This window comes from Porites lutea, chromosome 2 (genome assembly GCF_958299795.1).
Source record: "Porites lutea chromosome 2, jaPorLute2.1, whole genome shotgun sequence".
NCBI classification, from domain to species: domain Eukaryota; kingdom Metazoa; phylum Cnidaria; class Anthozoa; order Scleractinia; family Poritidae; genus Porites; species Porites lutea.
Window position 1 is genome coordinate 8304107 of NC_133202.1, and position 23797 is coordinate 8327903.

Consider the following 23797-nt stretch of genomic DNA (forward strand, 5'->3'; position numbering starts at 1 on the left):
AACTTTTTAACTGGACATACGTCGCGACCGTGGGTTTGGATGATTCTTATGGCCGAAACGGTATTTCGGCCCTGGAGAAAGAATCCTTCGACCGAAAAACATTTTGCATCGCGTTTTCTGAGTATATTCCACGGCTAGGAAATGGAAATAAAATAAAGCAAACTGTTCTCAAGATTAAAAGAAGGTCTGAAATCACAGTGATCATTGTTTGGCTTTCTGGCGGTTACGGAAGTGCATTTTTTGCAGAAGCAACTGCGCAAAATCTTGAAGGAAAGACTTGGATACTTAGCGACGCACTGACCGTGGGAGAGGCAGTATTTCTTAGCACTCACTTCACAATTCTAAACGGCTCGTTGGGAGTAAAGCCACGTGACTATCCCACTCCCGAATTTGAAAAGCACCTTAAGACGATTACCCCTGCCAAAAGCATTGAAAGAGGCGCAGACTGGTGGGAAGAGTTCTGGAGATTACAATTCAACTGTTCAGCCTTGAAATCCAGTGACCCTGGAGTCGCACCTTGCGAAGCAAATCTAACGTTACACCACGCAGTACAAAAGATTCGCGGCTCCTTTGTTTCTTATCTCATTGACGCTGTATATGCTACTGCACATGCCCTTGATAACATTTACCGCTGTTCTGTTACTATGCATAAAAGAGGAATGTGTCCTGCAGTCAAGCCGACTGTCAAGGGACGTGATTTGGAGAAATATCTCAGAAATATTAGTTTTGACGGCTTGACTGGCAAGGTGAGATTTGACAAGTTTGGAGATCCTTTAACTGTTTTATACGACATTATAAACTTCCAGCTTGACTCAACCACAGGTAAGGCTCGAAATAATATTCGGGTCGGATCTTGGAACAAAAATATGACGCCTAAACTCAAGATAGATTTGTCCAGGCTACGATGGAGAACTCTCTACACCCCGTTATCCTTCTGTTCATCAGAATGTTTGCCAGGTACCAGGAGGGAATTCACGTCGCTATGTTGCTGGAACTGTGTAAAGTGTCCAAAGGGAACTGTCAGTACTGAGAACGGATCCACCAATTGCTCAAAATGTGACTCGGAGACAAAATCAAACAAAGAGCAAAATAAGTGTCAAAAATTACCGATCATCAACATCACGCACACAACCGCCGCTGGAATCGCGATAACCTTGATGGCTTTGATCGGGGTTATTCTCACGTTGTTACTTTGCGGCACCTACATCAAGTTCTACAACACTCCAATCGTCAAGGCGTCTAACAGAGAGATCTCTTTTTTGCTGCTCGTTGGAATCTTATCTCTCCATTTATTAGCCGTCCTCGACCTTTCTGAACCCAGCCATTCACTTTGCACCGCAGCATCTTTCTGGCGTTATTTTGCTCTCAATCTTTGTATCACGGTGCTCTTTCTGAAAACAATGCGAATAACAAGTGTTTTTGAGGTTGATAAAGTGGCGCAGTTGTTTGCTCCCTGTTACAAAACCTTAACAAGACAAAGTGTGTTCCTTTCTGTCATGAATTTAGCCCCCTTTGTTTATTGGTCCTCTGGATTTTTTTGGACTCTCCGAGGCGTAAAAAGATCATTCGCTTGGATGAGTACGTCTTTCTTGTGTGCAAACCTTTTGAAACAAACGTCGGCCTTGTACTCTTCGTCTCGGTCTGTGCTTACACATTACTTGTGGCTTTCTTGTGTACGTATTACGCTTTCAAAGCACGAGGAATTCCCGATAACTTTAACGAGACAAAATACATTGCCTTCTCCATGTACATTTTACTGTTGTCATCAATTGTATATTACCCTGTGGCGTTTACTACGTTTGAAAGCTGGTACGTAACACTAGTGTCTTGTTTAACGACATTAATAACTTCGTTTGGCTTGTTAGGATGCATGTTTGGACCCAAAATATTCATTCTGCTTTTCCATCCCAAAAAGAACACTATGGAAAGCGTCAGGTCGCAGGTGACGAATTTCTCTTTTAGTAATGTAACAGTAAGCAGTGTTTTCCCTGCACAATTCAATGGAGGAGTACCTAACGCTTCTCTGTGACCCGAAAAATAAACACGAGAGATTCATGAGCTCATACATTCTTTGTAAGTTCTGGTGTTTTTCAAAGAGCATTTCTCCGAAATTATTTGGTATATCGAGGTGAAATTTCCAGAGATAACTGAAATTGTTATGCACTTTCAATATTCAGAAATTTAATTTTATTAGCTTCATCAGGTAATGATATTTGCCTATGCTAACGAGGCAAAAAATGTCTTGAAGAATTTCTTATGCTGGCTTAATTTTCAGGTGAATTAATTAAGCCTTAATAAAAAAATAGTTAGCTAGAAGATTAGGTCTCAAACTTGTAATTCATTTCTTGTAAATTTAAATTCAACAACAAAAACACGCGATGTTTTTAAATGTGCTGAACAGTGAGGATGATTATTCTTCTACAAAACTATTGTTGCCAACTTAAGAGCAGGATTTATAAAACTGAAACATCAATTAATAGATAATTGAAAAGGACCTGAGCGGAATTTCACGGTTTAGCGAGCCGTGATGAGACAGCTTTGTCCCTCGGCCTCATTCAATGCTCCGACTACCTTTTTAGGCCTCAGTGATAGAAACTGTCTTGCGGTAAGCGAGTGTTAACTATAGTGTTATGTGAAAAAAAGCATAAAGTATAAGGGTGTAACCGTCAGGATCGTCAGCTGCCAAACGACTCCACAATTGTCAAAAAGGATCTACAAGTCGTCAGTTATCTCTTAACGTAAGACATGGGCCACTGACGAGCTTATATATTTCATGAAAAACGTTTTTTTGATGAAGAAGGCCAATGCAAGTGACCAATACTTGGCAAAACGAGGATGGTTCACTCTACCACTCGCCGTTTGCTAATAACTCAATTTTAGGCCACCTTTTTGCCGGCTTTGTAGCAAAATGAATGAAAAACTGACCAAGAATAGCTGTAGCAAGGAGGAGATTCAGCCTCGGAATCACTTTGAATAATCTTGTTCAATGTTTGCAATGAGTGCATGCATAATAAAGGCTTTAATCATCATTTGTGAACTATCTGTCTGGTTTTCATATTTTCTGTCAACACTGACATTCGTTTTTTTTTTGTTAAGACGAGATCCTGACACACAGTAGGTTCATATATAACAGTACCCAGTCTGAGTCAGCGCTTTGCGTAACGAGCTGCCATCTTGGATGAGTGTCAAAACTACTTAGGGGGCTGGCCGGGGCAGTTTGGGAGGAAGCGTGAAAAATAGCTGTAGTCACACTACGCACTTTTACCTAGGTAAAATTGATTTACCTAGGGCAAATTCATCAAAAATCTCCCCAGGTAAATTCATCTCGGGTTTTATTTTCACCTGGGTAAAAATTTCTGGGAAGGTCAGACACACTACTGGTATCGGCTCTCAATGTTTTCAAGCATAGTTGAATTTTTTGGAGCGTAAATTCAAGAAGGCAATATGCGCAGGGATCTAGCCGATCAAAGAGACATTTTTTTCTTTTATTTCGCTGTTATTTCGTACGCTAATTCAACGTGCAAGGTAAAGACAGGCGAAGACGTAGTCGAGTCGGACCCCAAGAATTTCTTTCACCACGTGAGCTATGTCCGGTTCTGTCATCAAGACCTTCGCCGATGAGCGTCTATTGGCCAGCGACCTCAAGTTTTTTTTTTCCCAAGCCATCCCTAAGGGGTAGCTGTCAAGGGAAACCCCATTGTTCTCGAGACATATCCAAGCCCCAGACGAGAAAATTTCCCCGAGGTAACTAAATTAACCAGGGAAAATTGGTTAAGTTTCCCTAGGTAAACAGTCAACAAATCGTACAAGTTTACCTAGGTAAAAAGTCTGTAGTGTGACTACAGCTAATAACATCACTGCAGCTCGCGTTCGGGAGGCGTGACAGGAATTTCACGCCTTTTACCATTCATTAGTTAAGGAACTCCGCTGGCGATGAAAAACATGTCAGACACATTCAGCATCGACTACGCGTGTTTTCAATATCTCCTTTCGAAACAGTGATCTTATACAGTTTCTGGGACATTCCTCCAAATAATAAAATCAGCAAACATGCACAGGTGAAACATTTTCCTAATCGAAGCGCTAAGCATGCTCGCTTCACCACAGATAAAAACCTACTGTTAAACCTCCCGATGAAAGCCAGGCATTTCTGACAGGTCGTCCTTTTTGCGTATCTCATATTTCGTAGCGTTAAATTTCAGTTCGTTCGGAAAAAACTGTGTTACAACATTCCCCTGGCCGGGCTGCTTCAAAGGCATATTGGCTTATATATTACGTGATTCATCTGCAAAATACCAAAAATCCTTCGTGCGCCCCCCCCCCCACCCCCCCTCGGTACATTATTTGAAAATCAAGATGGCCGCCATTAACGGTAAGACGCACTATATCTCGACGACCTCACGGTTAATATTCCAAAAATTTAACATGATCAATGTTTGCATGATAACGACGTCTTTTTTTCCCTCTTGATGACTTAACCTCAGGTAGGTTAAGGAAAGACGATGGAGACGGCAAGTAGAATGGCAAAAATCAGCCGATTTTTCAGGTGGTTTCTGAATATTTAAAGTTCCCATTTGAACTAAAGGTAGATTATTTCATACTTTATTCAGTTCTTGTTTCCACTTTCGCAATTTTTCTTCCATTTTTGGTTTAATCAAAAGAAGATTTACAAACAACGCAGAGCAGTTCAGTCCTGTTTATTCGAATGTATACGCGTTCAAGCGTAAACTGAAAATAACGACGGCTTATCAACATGTTACCACTCAGTTCTACGAAATCTTCCAGATATCTCATATCATTGCGTCAGTAAGGTAGATTTTCATCTGATTTTTAGCTTTATCTTGTTTCAGTTATCGACTAATTGATTCACTCTCTTCGCCTCAAATGCTTCACCATAAAAACCGTAAGAACACAGGAAATCACTGCGGTTTCTCTCTTCTTTCTTCCAAACCTTATTTTCCTTATGGGGAATAAACCTTACTACTACTACTGCAGTATCAGTTTTACTACAACAGTAAATGCTAGCTAGGTCACAAAGCTAGGCCATCAAAATTTTGTACGCTGAATCTAAATCAGAATACTTTACTTCAGTCTTTCTCTGGTGCATTTTTAAATGTCACAGACTCATTTGTGTGTTAATCCTTTAGCTTGGCCAGTACCTCATTTTTGTTCCACAACAAGCCAGAACACAAACACAATTTTTAACGTGAGTAAAGTTATATGTAAGGAAAGGCCTCTTTCATCCCACCAAGATTTGTGTACGCCATAAGTTAAATTTTATAGCCCATGACTTTGCATAAATTCCAGAAATGCTATTTTTATCTCGGTCATCTTTCTGCTCATTTATGATCAAAACAATGAAAAACCTCACGGAGGTCAAAAATAGCTTCCTTGATCCGGTTTACTAATCATTTCTTTCGAAGACAAGCATCGCTAACGTATTTGTAGAATTTCTCATTCTTTAGCTCTCACAAATGAATGGAAAAATATATTAAGGTTTTTTCAGGCGAATTTCACTGCCTCCGAGTGCAGCCTTCTCGCCTCTTCGCGCCCGGACTACGCTGCTCACTTGGCAAACAGCGATGTCGCGGACATGCACAATAAGTCATTCAGCCCTGTCATGTGCAGAATTTCTTAGGCTGAGCTTAAAAATTATTTTCGTTGACATTATCACGAATGTTTTCTGCTATCTGTTGGTGTAAAGTCGGAGAATTCTGATGAGTTTTTACATGCAAAAGTGTTCATAGTGTTTTAATTTATCCATTCCATCCGTTCGTGTTGAAACAAATCAGACGTGTGACTTATGGCGTCCATAAGTCGACAGGAACATCAAATTATGAAGAATAGAGCAATTACAGGTAAACAAAAACTTTTATCTTTAACTGATAATGCGAAAATCAATTAGCATAACGTCGCATGACTATTTAACAAATTTATTCCATGAGCGCGCGTTGGATATGAGATGGTAGGAACTTTAAGATCCAACGACGCGGACGGCAACGAGAACATCAAAAAAACAATTGGTTTAATAAGCAAAACAACAACTTCGCACGTGTATCACGCTTTTTTGGACATTTCTTTCTTGTTTTTGCACGACTACGACGTGAAAATGCCTAATTTGGCGTTTTATGGAGAACGTAAACAAGCAACGACGAAATTTTATTTCTATTTCTGAGCTTGGATGTGGTCCCTTGAAATTCAGCTTCAGGAGGGTTCGCCTACATTTGACAAAGTAAAAAGGGAGGAATAATCGCTATTAAGACTGAGGGAACGCAAATTCACTTTTTAAGCGACGTTCTGGTTACCGTCGCATCGTTAGATCTTAAAGTCCGTGGTAAATAGCCAACGAGGCGCGTAGCCTGTGGTTCAATTGAGCGAATCTCATAGCATTTTAATTAGCCATGATTCTGAGCAGGCATCCTTATTGTTATCGTCGTTGTTGTAACATATACATATATTTTTCGTTGTTATTGTTATCCTTTTGCTTTTTTTTTTTTTTCAAGTCGAATTGTATAATTTGATTCATTTAATTAATGTTTATATTTAGGTAACATTGTAAAACTTGTCTTTAATTTCAATAAAAACTGTTTAAAAAAAAAATGATTCTGTGCAATCCTACATATAAACCTTGTAACTGGCAGGGTTCTCTCCTACCCATCCAAACCACCGACAACTTGACTTGGGAAATATGGCCTTAGTCAGAATATTTTTCCAGCAAAGGCATAAAATGAATTTATTATATGTGTGGAAAGTTTCGAGAAAACTTAACATTAACCTCTATTTGAAACCTGAGAAACAGTTATTTAACTTATCGACCGTTGTATGGTGCGCCCCTTTCGTAATAAGTTACTACTGAAAATCAGCACATTTTACTCGCTCCAAGTCTGTTATGCGTAAAGAGTTGAGTTACGAACGAGTGTTGAACTTCAATTTGTGTTTGGTTCATGAAGTTTAAAAGCGAGTGTATCTCAGATTTCATAGTCAAATATTTTTCTGAGATAAATGTCAAAACTTTCTTTGGAGAGTTATGAAAAGAAAAGCAAAAGAGAAAGCAGTTAAAATGAAAGTATGGCTTTAAGGGCATGTAAAAATGAACGTATCTCAAGTTATACGTGATTTTAGACCATAGAGTCAGAAAGGTTTCATGCTCAAAACTGTCGTGGGTAAAAGTGATATTGGCGACAAATGTTGGAAGTAAAATGTTAAATGTGACGTTATCCAACAAGTCGATGAACACTGAATATGCGGATACTACGATATTATTTAGCGGATGAAAAAAAAAATAGTTAAAGAAGAAATACATGAAAATGAATAATTTTTTCAGGTCATGTAACAATTTACACGCTCGCATTTTGAACGACTTTTTTAGCTCTTTGACGTAGCGTGTTAAAATAAATGATTGATTGATTGATTGAACGCCATATTTTCATATGTTGCCTATCGAACAGTTTGTAACAAGTTTTGGAAGACTAGACATCAAGGGTTTCGTGTGAAACTTTATGCTGGAAAAAAAAAAGTACGGAGCAACTTCAAGGAAGCCGACCATAAAAAAAGTATTTTTAACGTTACACTTACTCCATTGTACAAATGGTAATTATCTCTTGTAGTAGAGTTAATTGAAATCCACCTAATTATTAAAATACAATGGGCTAATATTTTGCCAATCATAAAAAAAACCCCGAAGATTCAGCAAAGTTTATTTAGTTGTGCCAGCTATATAAATTATCAGAAGACCTTTGGGTAGCGTTTGTATAATTTTGTTTGCGCACCTATTTTGAGCTTTCGCCGATTTCTGCTTAAACCAATGCGAAAGAGGAACTGTGGACAGTTTTCATCTTTACGGCCCGAGGACAGATTCGAACTAAAACACCCTTTATTTTGGACTCTATTTAGCTTTAAGGATAAAGGATACTATTTTATGATGTTAGGTCATTTCGTATTATTGCTCTCTGCTGCCACGGCCTGGAGTCAATTAGGTAAGTAAGTGATGCGATGATACAATCTTACCTGAACTTTCTTGACGTTCACGCTGTTGTTTTTTTAACCGCCTTTACTGATTATGTACTTCTGATACTATACTATAATCACTGTTTACACCGATGGAAGAGACATAGTTGAGAGTACTGACAAAGGCATGAAAATATTAGGCACGGGACAATTTGACTTTTCGTGAGTGTAGCCCACTTCGATCTCGTAGTTCTTTTAAGCCATTCCTTACTGTGATTCCAGAGTCTTGGGCGTAGTTCAAAGCACTAAATGTTTTGTGTTGAAGTGAGAAACCGCGTGTATGTTTTCCACTTGCGTTGTCAGAAGTTTTTTGTACAGATTTTACAGATTTTGCCGACATCCTCTTCCGCGTCTCAATGTTACCTTTTTCTCAGACGTACCTTTTTCGCTTATTTCAAAAGCCTCACAAAAATATTCAAGGGTTTTAAGAGATGAAACTGCCGAAACTGTTTCAGAAATACCGGTTTAAACACGAGCTTTTCTTTCTATTAAAAAAGTCTCAATAGTTAGAACTCCAACATCACTTACAAAAATTATTTCTCGTAAGTAAAAATTCCATGTACGAGAAAGATTGCTGATTTCTTTGCACCCTCAGAAATTCTTTTTGCCAGATCCAGTGCTAACAGTCACAGCTTTTTTTATTTGGGTAGTAATGTTTAACTTGATGATCTTATTATTGGGTCTGTGAAAACAGTAGTTTCCTTTTCCGAACACAGAAATCTTGTTAATATTAGAAGAAGAATTATTCGTTGAGAAAACTTACACTTTCTGTTTGTTTGGTACTACCCGCTGGTGCCTTTTGCACATAGTAACATCTAGTTAATGTGTCACTGGGTCATCGGCGGAACAGAAAAATATCAGAAAATAACATTTCTGTTTGCAAGACTTTGTTACTTTCAATAACATTAATATAATATCACTTAACTGTTAACTTTTCATTTATCAGTTAACTGCTAATTTTTTGGCCAATTATCAGTTAACTACTGTTTTTTTTGGCCAAATATCAGTTAACTGTTAACCCCATTCGCACCCTCGTTCTGGTCTTCCATGAATTATACGTGTACGACATAAGTCAAATTTTATAGCTTATGACTTTGCATAAATTCCAGAAATGCTATTTTTATCTCGGTCATCTTTCTGCTAACTTACTATCAAAACAATGAAAAACCTCACGGAGGTCAAAAATAGCTTCCTTGATCCGGTTTCCTAATCATTTCTTTCGAAGACAAGTACACTAACGTATTTGTAGAATTTCTCATTCGTTAGCTCTCACAAACGAATGAAAAAATATATTGACGTTTTTTCAGGTGAATTTCACTCAATTAATCTTCCTTGAATTATATGACATCACTTAAAATATACGCCTTAAAATATAAACCCAAGACGTCCATGCGAATTCACAGACCCCCCCCCCCCCCAGAAAAAAATAGATTTTTTTTAATCTCCGCGGGTAATGTTCTACCTCAAAAAATTCTTTTGTCATAAAAAAATCGAGAAAATAATAGAAGTACAATTATCTAGGGAAAAAAATCAGTCATTTGTAATTTAGCCGATTTTCAATACCATTTTTTAACCTAAAAAGTGCGTATATTTTTAATATCTTAACCACACAAGCTCGGGAAAGCCTAGGCCCTCTATACGACAAATTCATTCAGCAGATTGAAATAATCTATAATAAAGAACTGACCGAGCCTGTTAACCTGGCCCTGCCAATTCAAAATATCATATCACCGATTACAGAAAATAAGTATTTTTTGCTTCCACTTATCGATACAATTTGGATGTATTTTAAACATGGTTAAAAATAACATACATATGTTGCAGCAAAGCCAAAACATTGTCAAACGCGACAATATAATTGCGAACATCTATGCTCATTCATCTTACTTAAATATATTCCCATGATCTCAAATTAAGTTATTTTTTATCCTTCTAGTTTCAATAGTTTTTTTCATACCAGGAGTTGCGAGTTTTTGCCCATTACTCAGATTATTATACCGTGCTCAGGGGCAGATCCAGGATTTTTTTTAGGAGGGGGTGCACTCGTCTATTGCTCTACTTCAACAGCAATAAACCACATAGTTTTTTTTTTTGCAGAATACCAGTTGTATTAGAAAACCGCAGGTCATCTCAGGGGGGGGGGGGGGGGGTGCGCACCCCCTGCACCCTCCCCCTAGATCCGCCCCTGGTGCTTTTTCGTCATAAGGTAGCACTCGAGCAGGCAATTGTTTAAATGCAGTCTTCAGACAGATAGAACGTCTATAGAACGTTTGGGATATACATCGATCTTCACATGTGCAAACTTATAAACTAAAAAATTAAAAATTAGTATGATAATGTATATTTAGCCCGTTCATGAAAAACATTTAGTGCTGATCATAAATTTACTTTTTGGTCTGATTCAGTTGATTGGTTCGACGCGTGCTAAGTTCGATGTCTGACGCAACAGACGATCTTAATTTAATTTAGGTCGACCCAAATTACAGTTTGATTTGTCTCATGAAACGTTCTACACTTACGACTCCGTTGTGGTTAGAAAATTTAAGGTAACTAATAGGGAATTCTACTTAGTTAATGCTACTTCTTCTGTTGGCCTAGGCCTCACTCGTTTATTTAACACAAACGACTCAAATAAAACAGCTGTATATGTATGTGTGTACCTTTATCTAATAGTGCTTTGTTGAAAATAACTAAAAATCACTTTAATTTTATTTCAAAAGATAAAGATGAATGCACGCTAGCTAACGGTGGATGTCAGCACACGTGTACAAACACTGATGGAAGCTATAAGTGTTCCTGTTACAGTGGATACCAGTTAAAACCTGATGGTTTAACTTGCCAAGGTAAAATTATGATAGTTTCAAGTCATGGTCCTCATAAAAACTAGCCAGGGTAGTTGGACTGTTTTAAAATAGTCGTAGTTTCGTGGTACCGTTTCAGACGCAGCCGTCGAAGAACGTTACAGTACAATTGGAGGGAATTCGTTTAAATCTTAGTAGAGTGGGGGGAAACTGGTCATATTTTTTAAGTGACAAGGAAGACGGATTAGAGCTACCTTTCCTATGTTGGCAAGCGGGAGGACGCCACGTAACAGTGCTACTTTACGTGAGACTCATGTTTCAGTTCTCTTCTAACAGTGACCTATCGGTCATTATTACCAAAGAACACCTTTCGGAAATCGGTAGTTTTTATGTTCCTTACAACTCTCCCTCGTTACTTGTCATCCAATAAAACAACAATAAAACAATAAAACAATAAAATAATACCAACGATCAAAAAGAAGAAGACAATAAAGATAAATATAGGAGTCGTCGCCACACGATATTCGCGGCTGGTTACCCAACCAATTTCTAATTAAAATTGCGACAGGCAGGGCTTATCTTAGGTGCATCAACGAGTGTCGCAAGGGTTTGCCAGATACGTATTTCTAGTGTTTGATTATAATCAAGTAATTCACCTTAAATAAAGCAAGATAAACGGGACAGAGAAGGCATCCCCCATACACACCCGGTTATTCCATAGGTAATTAGTCTCGAGTTATTTTTAGAATCGGGATAAAATTACTTCGATCGCGCGCTGCCTGGATGTTTCGTGGAGGTTTCGCATGACTAAACCCCGTGCAAAACGCAATATCATTAGCTCTTATGCTCATTCATATTGATGCAGAACTTTTATATCTCCTTAGTTTTATTTATTTTGTTCTTAGACTTTGTATATTTTGAATCTTATGCTTTTTGCAATTTTAATTTAGATAGAGGGTCACAAGTTTACTAGTTTCTGTAACTATTCCGTGCTACCCTCTTTAAATAAAGTGTATTATTATTATTATTATTATTATTATTATTATTAATGAAAGCGTAAAGAGATCGAGAGCATTCCTTGATATTGACGCGAAATGAGTCGGCACTCACCTGGGAAAAGGGAATCGCTATAGACTCTTTGACAACCCGTGAAATCAGTTTAACTCGAAGTTGTCGTAACCTAAGCGCTTTAATAAAATGAGAAATTTCGCCGGTCTATTGACACCGGTCGTTTGTACAAAAAAGCAAGTAGGACGCCAAGTGTTATTTTTGTTGAATAATAAAAGACTAATAAACGAATAAATATCAAACCAGAAATTGCTCTCTTCAAACTGTAGATTATAAATGATCCTGAGAGAATATTCAGTGTGTTAAGGATTTCCCTGCCGTACTGTTAGCTCTATACAAGAGAAGAAGGGCGATTCTTTTTGAGTTTCCGTTCCGCTGACACAGCTTTAGCAGAAATCTCTCTGTAGTCGTTTTCGTCGACAAAACGAATAGCAATATCGCTTTCCGCATCTTCCGCCATTTTGTTCTGCGTCAATTCGTGAAGGACGCGTGGCTCTGAGCGTGGGTCATCCACGCGTAACACATTCACGCTATGTCATTGGCTGTTGTCTAATCCCCCTTGGGATCTGTGGTCTTAAAAATAACTCGAGACGAATTACCTATCGAATAGGGTTTGTATGGGGGATGCCTTCTCTGTTCCCTTTATCCTCTCTTGCCGTAAAGACAGTAAAGGTCAGGAAAAAATAGAATTCCTACGAGGCCTAACGTTTAGTGTGATAATCTTGTAATAACTCTTGTCTAAAGCTGTCTTGTGATTTTTAAGTACCTGGGTGTTGTTCTTGATGACACTCTTTCCTTCAATGACCATGTGGACTTTGTGAGGATGAAGGTATCTAAGATACTCCGAAAGTTCTCTAGAATAAGACCTTCACTTACGCTAGAAGCTGCAAATAGACTCTATAAAGCCATGGTCCTACGAGTTCTAGACTATTATGATAGTGTGTGGCATGAATGTGGACAAGGAAACAGGGACAAGATTGAACGACTACAAAGACGAGCAGCGAGGATCGGCCACTTCAAAGCTGCCTAAAAACTATCAACTGACCAAATTATGACCAAACTGGGCTTGGAACCTCTCTATTATAGAACACAGACACACATTTTAAGATTTGTTAATAAGTGTATTGCAAATAGAGTTCCCAGATAACGTTTAATTTTTAATTATTTTAATGTAAGAAACCGTAACATTCACCGCCACAAAACTAGAAATAATAATGACCTTATGTTAGAAAAAGTTAGCTTAGAATAGACCAAGCGCGCTTTTTTCTACAAAGGTGAAAACATTTTTAATAATTCTTAGAATTTATAACTCTTCGAATCTTCCTTTTAGTGTAACTATTTTATGTTATGGTAATTTGATCTTTATCCATATTTCTATTTTTTTCTATTTTTTATTTTTAAATTTTTACAAGACCTGCATTGATAGCAGTTTTTTTCTGAAAACTGATGCAACAATCCTTTATAAATACCTGTATGTTTAAATTATTATTATTATTATTATTATTATTATTATTTAATCACATAAAAGGAAAAAAGCATTTATTTTTTCGATTGTTTCACACAGTCTTCATCAGCAAATACTGTTTTATACAATGAGTCAAACATTCATGCAATTGGTAACTCACCATGGTTAAGATGTAAGGGTCTCTTAAAAAGCTACACATACAATCCAGTTCTACTCAGCAGTCAATTATGTTATTATTCTCCCATCCTCCCAATCTGTTCTCATCTGAACCAACTCACGTCGATTTAATATTTTTAAGAGCATTGTTTTCTCGAATTTCCTCTCTCCACCTGTTTTTGTCGGATAGACATCGACGAATGTACGAAAAATACCCATCAATGCGTGCTATACTCCACCTATTGCTATAACGTTGTTGGAAGCTACGAATGCAAATGCCGCTCAGGATTTGAACCAGATCCCAACTCAATATACCAGTGTAAAGGTAACTGACTTTCAGTAAATATTTGAAGTAAATAGACCTTTTTGCTAATTGGAAGTAATGGGACGTGAATTGAATCTAAAACACCCTGAGGTGCCCTTGTACCAAGCACCAAGTCAACTCGCTAACGGAAAAGAGTATAACTGAAGCAGCAACATTTACACGTTAATGGACTGGAAAAGAGGCATTATTACCTCGCGTTATGTGTTATGTCCATGCTGGTCATGACTCACCAGAAATCGAACGAAGTGACGCAAATGACTCGCAGCTGCAATCCAGTGATTCACAGGACTATTCAGAAAACGACATGCAATGGGACTGTTCTAAAATTAATATATAGTCGTAGTTTTGTGGTACTTTTCCAGACGCAGCCGTCGAAAAGCGTTACGGTGCAATCGGAGGGAATTCGTTGAAATCTTAGTAGAGGGGGAAACTGGTCATATTTTTTAAGTGACTAGAAAGACGGGGTTAGAGCTAACTTTCCTTTGTTGGCAGGCGGGAGGACGACACGTGATGTTACTTTACTTAAGACTCATTTTTCAGTTTTCTTCATTTGACCTACCGGTCATTGTTACGAAAGAACACCTTTCGGAAATCAGTCGCTAGTTTTTATGTTCCTTACAATTCTTCCTCGTTACTTGTCAGTCGCGGCGGTTGATTGACTAGTGGGAGAGGAAAAGCAGTCGAGCTTTTTTAATTAAAGCTGTCTCTTTAGTGCGTAAAGACAGACCTTTAGTTTCCAAAACGAGAACGAGATTTCCCAATACGAAGTTGTGCGCGCGCTTGAACCAGCGTCATTTTGGCTCGAAAAAGTGGTAGCCGTTGTCATTCCATTTTCAGTTTCAGCGAGAATGTCGCAGTGGCGGAAATATGTTATCAACGGTGAGAAGTTTTATCATTTTGCGATCGACCAGGAGAGGGTTTAGCCAGTTTTTCAATGAAAATAACCAAGCAAACTCTTCTGGTGAAAAAAACAAAAACGAAAACAAAAACAAAAGAAAGTAAAATGAAGCTTTTTTCCGGGGTGTATATTTTCTGAGAATACGCTAAAGGAATTGATAGAACTTTAATTTCATCCTCGAGGTCGTGTCACTCGAACCTAAAGGTCCCTAGTAACTGTCTAATGGTCAATGTATTTTGCTTGTACTTGTCCACATTCAAATCTTAGGTACATTCATAATTTTTCTCCAGATATCAACGAATGCTTGATTAATGACGGTGGGTGTAGCCACAATTGCATTAACCTGTATGGCACTTACATCTGCATTTGTCCGACTGGCTATGAACTTGATTCAAGGAGAAAGAACTGTGTTGGTAAGATTTCTTTGTATTTCACATTTTTGCTTCGTCGCACCCTTAATGTACACTGGAGTGAGATTGTGCGGGACAACTATCGCGGGGTTGATTGAACAAAAGTTGGGATTCAACTGGCAACCCCGCAGCTTTTGCAGGGCGAATAATATCATCACCCAGTGGCCAAAGGTGAAGGAGCCTTTCAACTAGTTAGATTTTCTGTGAGTGTTTTTAGGCCTAACAAGAAATTCTTGAAACTTAGCAAGACCAAATGTCGAAAATAACTTTAGAAGTTGTGTATAAGCCTTACAAAAATGGATTATATTTTTCGATAATGATAACCACATGAAAGTTTAATTAGGACAAAGCTGTTTAAGTCCGATATTCTGGAATATAATATTCTAGGCCAAACGTCGAACTTTTCATGAGACGAACCAAACTTAGAGAGTTAAGTTATGAAACGTTAGACGTCTGGTTCAGTAAAGTTCCTCTGAATGAGTTTGGATCGTCCGTCCAACACGTCTTATCCGTCTTTTTCAGACGGATAGAACGTCTATAAAACGTCTGGGATATAGATCGATCTTCACAGGCGCAAGCTAATCTAATAAATTAAAAATTAGTATGATACCCTTACCAAACCATATGTATTTTGAAACTGATTTTAAAGTATTTAAAATGTATTTTCAGTATTTGAACACTATTTTCCTGTATTTTAATACTATTTGACAAAAAAATTTAAATTTTCGCCCCTGTTTGAAATATATCTTGAGTGTAGTTAAATTGTATTTCATGTAAAGGAAAAGCTCTCTCATCAGTTTATAATGTATTTTGTTTAATAAATATGATTAAAATAGAGTATTTAAAATGTATTTTGGGCATAGAACCACTAACACTGTTACAAACAGAATTCAAATAGACTATTTGAAATATGTTTTAAGGGCTTTTATGCTGACTGTAATTAAGATACTTTTAAATAGGGTACTTTAACTCTGTTTTGAGTTGTATCTAAAATGTATTTTGAGACGCATCCACTCACAAAGTTATAAACATAGTTCAAATAGACTATTTGAAATATGTTTTAAGAGCCTAAATGCTGACCGTATTTTAAATCCTTTTAAATAGGGTACTGTACAGTACCGCAAATGATCCCCAACCGCAAATGATCCCGAGACCGCAAATAATCCCCAAAATGGACCGCAAATGATCCCCGACCGCAAGTGATCCCCAAAGTCGACCGCAAATGATCCCGAAAGAAAAATAGGAATGGCTTAGACTCGAGTTAGCGGATCGTCGTGACGATTTTATTATTATTACAAAAAGTAAGATTAAACGCTAAATTTCAGTTCTTAAATAAATACATGAATAAAAACTAAATGAAAAAAAACATTGAAGTGTAAAACGAAGTCGGTAGGCAACACACGACTTTTATCTCATACCAAGATGCTGCTTGTTCCAATGAATTTTTTTCTCTGGCGGGTAGATTATACCTGAAGGGAAACGTTTTGACTGAGCAAATGTGATTTTTGCCGCTTATTTCATACTGAGAGGTCACGACACGCATTTTCTGCGGTTATTGTTGTTTGTGGTCGGCATGATTTGCTGGATTTGTCCTTTATTGCAAGAGCATTTCTTTGACCTCTTTTGAAATGCAATGCTTCTCATTCCGGCTAAATAAGGGTTTTAGGTTGTTTAATTTTCTTTAAAGTGCCTCATGGATCCGAGCAATTATAAGCGACTTTCTTTTAGTCCGTGAATGTGACGGTTCTTACGACGTTTTGTCACGCGATAACTACCGCTTGCCTCGCTTTTGCGTTTCTCATTACCAGGTTTAAATTCCTGGTTACTGTCTCCAGCAAAGGCAAAAAAATGGATATACATATAAGCGTCAATATAACTATTCGCAACATGTTCATGAGCTGTAGGCAAGTTGCTCTTTCAAAATAAACCGAAACCTGTGGACATTGATAAGTTCGGTGGCTTTTTGACGTGTGTTTATTTCAAATCATGTCTTGTTTTTTAACGGGCCTTCCCAGGCCTGGGGCACTCATAAGTTACGAACCAATGTCTTGCTGTTTATCACGTAAAATTAACACTTCAGAGAAAAATCAAAACTAAATATTCTGAAAATTAATTCGACGCTTCTAAAAAGATCAGTTAAGTCAATAAAGCTCTTGTTATGTAGAGGGTGCCCGGCTTTGTATTCGTCAGTAGACAAGTTGAGCTTGGGCGTTAAAATAATAGAGTCTTTTCTGCGTAACGTCCTGCCTGTCTTAAATTTTCAGCGACGAAACAGTTCTTGAAAGAAAATTGAAGCAATTGACAAAGGAAGAAGAATACGGTTGATACCATATCCTTTTCAGATTTATTCTACTTTTTTTTTTCGCCTTGTATAAATTGACCTGAGGTGTAGCGTCCTCCTTCCCTTTTTCTTTAGAAGGCGCGAGAAAAAGGTTCCTTTTTTATAATCAGTCCTTTTTTGTAATCAGTCACATAAAATCCATTCCATTCCTCAAGTTTTCACGGGATCATTGGCGGTCAACTTTGGGGATCACTTGCGGTCGACGATCATTTGCGGTCCATTTTGGGGATCATTTGCGGTCTCGGGATCATTTGCGGTTGGGGATCATTTGCGGTACTGTACAGTACTTTAACACTGTTTTGAGTTGTATCTAAAATGTATTTTGAGACGCATCCACTGACAAAGTTACAAACAGAGTTCAAATAGACTATTTGAAATATGTTTTAAAACCTTAAGAACTGACCGCATTTTAAATACTTTTAAATAGGGTACTTAAACACTGTTTTGAGGTCTATTTGAATTGTATTTTGGGCACACAGCACTCTGACTATAAAAACAGATTATCCATAAACTATTTGAAGTCTGCTTAAAGTCATCAAATGCTTACCTTATTGTAAATACTTTAAAGTAGTGTACTTATAACTTATTATTACTAGGGTGCAATACTGTAATGTCTTTTGGGAGACTTATACTCAGACTATAAATAAAAGTAACAATTGCACAAAGTTAATTTTTAAGCCTTCATCGTGTCACGAACTCATAAATGACTCAAAACAAGCTGTCACATATTGTGGACCGGATTCTCCTCCCAACAAAGTTCGAAGCTGAGCGAAAAATTAAATCTAAATTAAATAAAAAAAGAGAAGAAAATTAGGAATAGGTTTTAGCTTTGACTGACAACACGTAACTGTGACAGTGTTCCGATAAAAGATCTATCCGTTCCTCACTGTTCATTACCTGCAAGCTCTCTGCGAAAATCTCCGCGTAGATTTTAGCCGTGATTCAATTAATGCAGTTACGGGACTTTCCATAAGTTTTTTAAAAGAAACTTCTTAAAATCGCATTTTAATTTCATATAGAAATTTTTTCACAAACAGCCGAAGCCGCGGGCCGAGAACCGGATGCACGCGGTCAACAGAGGTTTATCTAAAATAAGCCCTTGAAATTACATAATAAATAAATTATCCAAGCTAAGATCTCACTTCATATATATTGCATCAAGAAACAAAGCTCAGATATGAATAAACTCCGACATATGGTTATCTTTCTCTCATAGATTATTCCGCACATGCATGGCATATTATTTCTAAGATGTCACGCGCGACTGAAATCACGACTTCGCGCTGCGGTGATGTGACAAATGCACGTGATAAACAAACCGTCCTTTGTCCTTTGCTCATTTCAAATTATTGTACCGGCGGTTGCTGTGATGGCGGGTGCGCTTGATTTTAGTGTTTGTTACGATCTTACAAAAGTCTACATTTCAACTCTGCGGATTGTCTGAACACGTAGATGTTGCATTTATCACGGATCAAAAATGGGTATGACTCCTCAGCGACTGTTATGTACTTTGAAAGGATCTGGTTCAGTTTCTCTCCGAAGCACGCGGTCTTGTGCTGTCTTGTGTGTTAATCCAAGAGTCTTCTGTTATGTGAGTATTATACAAAATATATGCATAACATGTTACTAAGACGCTTAAGTATACGCCATATGAGAAACAAATGAAGGGTAGTAAACATTTATATACTCCCGCCTGTACGGCAATTTTAGTTTTTACAGGGTTCCATGCTCAGCCTCGCTGTTCTCAGTCACTTGATGTCACGTCACCGACCTCTTTCATGCTCGTGTAAATTTGATTGTGTTATTCTTATGTTGTTCTTTATCAGCCAATAATTAAACGTTCAGGCGTAGCCTGCAAGCTTCTGATAATAATTGAGTAAAGCCGTGAATATAATAAAAAATGTAAGTTACATATATGTAGATTATTATTTACCGGTAACGTAACGCAATACTCTTTTGAAGCGGAAGATTGATAGCCTGTGTACCGACCCCCTTCCCCTCCGATTTTTATTGAGGGGAGGGGGTTTGTACACAGGCTAAAGATTGATTTCAGCATTTCTGAAAAATTCCATAAGAATTTCCCGAGAATTCGTAGGGAAATCAACGTAAAGTAATCGGCTAAGAGATAATTCCGGTGAAATGCTAGCGTAGGACTGTGTGAAGAAATTTCGCAGAAGTAAATCTTGCTTTTTCAGAGTAATTTTCGACGGTTTTGTATTCATTTTATTTCATGAATTTAAATGGTATTTTCATCCTGTTTTTGTACTGTTTTTATGCTCTTTCGACCGATTTTTGTACTGTTTTCAGACAACTCTAAGGCTATTTTCTTACAATTTTATACTGTTTTTGCATTTTTGCATCCTATTTTTGATGTATTTTCACAATATACGCGTGCTATTGCTTTTCTTCCTCTGTGGTATTTTAATACTATTTTCAAAGTATTTTTATTGTATTTGCAAATACGATTATTTTACTAAATTTCGAAACCCATTAAAAAGCTATTAAAATATATTTTGAAGCATAACATTTTAATAGCGTTTTAAACAGGTTAAAACACCTTTAAAATCAGTCGAAAAATATATTAAAAATATATTTTTGGACCTATTTTAAACCTGTTTTTTTCAAAATACGTTTAAAATTGCCATTAAAAATAGTTTTAAAATAGTATAGCAAATTAAAATATGTTTCTGAAACTGTTTTTATCCTGTTTTTATTCCGATTTATAAGATATTTAAAAACTATTTTAGACCTGTTTTGAGCCTTGCAAAAGCCCTGGAATTTTTTATATATTTTAAACGAATTTAAAAATACATTAAAAATTCTTTTTTTAATAGCGTTTTAAACAGGTTAAAACACCTTTAAAAGCAGTCGAAAAATACATTAAAAATACACTTTTCACCCTATTTAAAACCTATTTCACAAAACAGGTTAAAAACAGTTTTCAAAAATAGCTTAAAAATACATTCAAAACAGTGTTGGATTTGGTAAGGGTAATGTATATTTAGCCTCGCTCGTGAAAAACATTTAGTGCTGATCATAAATTTACTTTTTGGTCTGATTCAGTTGATTGGTTCGACGCGTGCTATGTTCGATGTCTGACCCAACAGACAATCTTAATACAATTTTGGTCGACCCAAATTAGAGTTTGGTTCGTCTCATGAAATGTTCTACACTGACGACTCCGTTGTGGTTAGAAAATTTAAGGTAACTAATGGGGAATTCTACTTAGTTAATGCTACTTCTTCTGTTGGCCTAGGCCTCACTCGTTTATTTAACACAAATGACTCAACTAAAACAGCTGTATATATATGTGTGTACCTTTATCTAATAGTGCTTTGTTGAAAATAACTAAAAATCACTTTAATTATATTTCAAAAGATAAAGATGAATGCACGCTAGCTAACGGTGGATGTCAGCACACGTGTACAAACACTGATGGAAGCTATAAGTGTTCCTGTTACAGTGGATACCAGTTAAAACCTGATGGTTTAACTTGCCAAGGTAAAATTATGATAGTTTCAAGTCATGGTCCTCATAAAAACTAGCCAGGGTAGTTGGACTGTTTTAAAATAGTCGTAGTTTCGTGGTACCGTTTCAGACGCAGCCGTCGAAGAACGTTACAGTACAATTGGAGGGAATTCGTTTAAATCTTAGTAGAGTGGGGGGAAACTGGTCATATTTTTTAAGTGACAAGGAAGACGGATTAGAGCTACCTTTCCTATGTTGGCAAGCGGGAGGACGCCACGTAACAGTGCTACTTTACGTGAGACTCATGTTTCAGTTCTCTTCTAACAGTGACCTATCGGTCATTATTACCACAAGTCATGGTCTTCATACAAACTAGCCAGGGTATCTTCTCGATTGCCTCGACTTTTTAAGGTATGATTGGGGGGATCAAGACGATCGATATTCCGACAATAATTTTGAAATCCTCTAACATTAATAAACTAGCTCCCCGTCTATCAAGGGCTTTTGCGATCGCCTAGATATTCCGTATCGCCCACAATCGCATCAGTGTTCCCATGGGATCGTCTTAATCGCCCGGGCACATTTTAAAGACTACTTCCTTACATTACCTGCTTCTATTTTTAGGCACGTAAAATTTACGTGCATACGTACGTAAAAATTACACCACGGTGCAAATCCAGTCCTTGTGTTAATTTTTGGCGTGATTCTTGTGTTCTAGTAATTTACGAGTGCACCGTGAGGCAAAAGACCTTTCCCTATTTTTGTATATTTATGTTTCTGTGGTTTTGTCACCTACATTTACCTGGCTTCCAACTTTTATTCTAGTGCAAACCTAGGTCGATTTGTATTAGCAGTTAAGGTACACTTATTACAGGTTATTAAAAATCGGGTACACCAAGACTTACATCGTGAGCTTTTGGAATACACGTGGCAGATTAACACAGAACTTCTCTGAGGCCACTACATTCTTTTAATTTTTAGATATTGATGAGTGCACGGATGGTTCGGCCCTGTGTGATACTTTAAGTACCACCTGCAGAAACCTTATTCCATCATACGATTGTAATTGCAAGGAAAGATACAAGGTCATACCAAACAACAAGTATCGATGCGGACGTTGAAAAACCAAAGGGAAAAACCCAGGGTTATAAAAATAAGGAAAAAGACAATCAAAGGAATAGGTTGAATAAGTTTAATGTATAACATTTCGTCCAAAAGAATAATGACAAGTAAAAAGAAAACCCTCTGGTGAAAAAATGAGAAACTAAAATTGTTTCTTTTGTGAAAATAAATAATTATAAGGTGGATGTCTTGTTTAGTGATATAGTGAAAATTTGAGCCTTAAACTGACATATTATCGTTCTTAAAAACGTTTTTTGAATCACTAATATAGTTAAAATTAGACTGAAATATTTACGTTCTTAAAAACTCAGTGAATTACTGATTCTGCAGATTTCTCTTTGTAAAGTTAAGAAATGAATCATTAGTTTCTCTAGCAACCCCAGTTTTCTAGCGGGGTGTTGGGAAAGGGATCATTAAATACATGGGTTCCCCTCCACTGATAGAATCAGTGGGTGAAGCCAAGGAGTAAATAATAAAGGTTGTGTAGGGAATTGTTGTAAGCAAAAATGAGCGAAAAATATGTGAGGATTATGGTTAAGCAAAGTAGCTGAGGGACTGATAAACTGCAAAGCAGTTAAGCCCACAGTAAAAAAGGCGTTAGGGGGTTAGGGTACAACAATAGTGAGGGACCCACAAACTGCCATGCAGCTATGTCCACTACAGTATTGCGTAAATAAAAATCATAAGGGGAGTAATAGGGGGTGTAGAGTTAGTATATTAAGAGTTTGATGTATGCAGAAGTGTAAAAAATTGCGACATAATTTTAAAGATGGGGCAATATTTTAGAATATATTATATTCGAAATAGAAGATCAAATAAAAGATTATAATTATATAAAAGGAAAATGTAAAGTTTCCATTAGCATTTAAACTAGTAAAAGTATAGTTCAATATCCTTCTTGCATACTTATTAGCATTTAGTTATGGAAAGTCACCACAGACGAGCAAGCAGAAGTAAGAAGAAGCGGTAGGTGGATGGGGGCGACTGCAACTAAAGTTAGTCAAACTGACAACTGTGAATAATTAACATATGCTTATATACTAAGCGCAAAGTCTAATGAATATTAATAAGTAATTGAATTATTAATGAATAATAATCGCTGTAGAATTCCCTACGTAATCCTAACATATACACCACGATGAACTAAGATTCGTGTCTTCCCAATCCTCAACTAAATTAACCTCTCCCAACCCTATATCCCAAACCCATAAAACAAAATCTGAACAAATCGCCACAGGCCGATGAGGGTTGTTCAATAATCACCACTTGTTCAAGTCGTGTTGTGTGTGTTTCTGTCTGTTTCAACTTGCACGAATGGCAAAAGTGGTGAGATTAGCCATTCAATTCATGTGATTGGTACTAATGGTGAATGGGTGATATTTCCGTGTGATAACTTGAGGTATTACATATAGTTAAACTGCATCTCACTTGCGCGTGCAATTGGAGAACTCGCATCTCATTAGCGATACAGAGAATTTGTTGGCAAAGTTTTCGTGAGGGGTCCCTTTCAAGTGGTACGACTCGTACGAGTTGTGCAAATCACATCTGCTAGACGGAGGTTGCACAGAGGATCTCACGCATACGACCCTCTCAGAGATAAATTTTTGAGAAAGGAAACTAGCCCTTAACATAAAAGGGAAACCTACGAATCTGGCCTTTTGTGAGGATACCGTCACACCAAGAACCTAACCTAAAGCAAAGTCTCGTGAGAAACTAGTATTGAATATAACAACAAC

The 23797-nt window shown here is 37.2% G+C and overlaps 1 long non-coding RNA gene and 1 pseudogene across 1 annotated transcript; both read left to right on the plus strand.

Annotated features, from left to right (window-relative positions):
- LOC140927624 (extracellular calcium-sensing receptor-like) overlaps window positions 1–2119 on the plus strand; it is a 3973-nt pseudogene extending 1854 nt beyond the window's left edge.
- Window positions 2120–7847: 5728 nt separating this feature from the next.
- On the plus strand, window positions 7848–15094 carry LOC140926875 (uncharacterized). The gene is made up of 3 exons (XR_012164494.1): window positions 7848–7976; window positions 10728–10850; window positions 15011–15094. It is a non-coding gene; the product is annotated as an uncharacterized lncRNA (long non-coding RNA).
- The last annotated feature ends 8703 nt before the right edge of the window (window positions 15095–23797 follow it).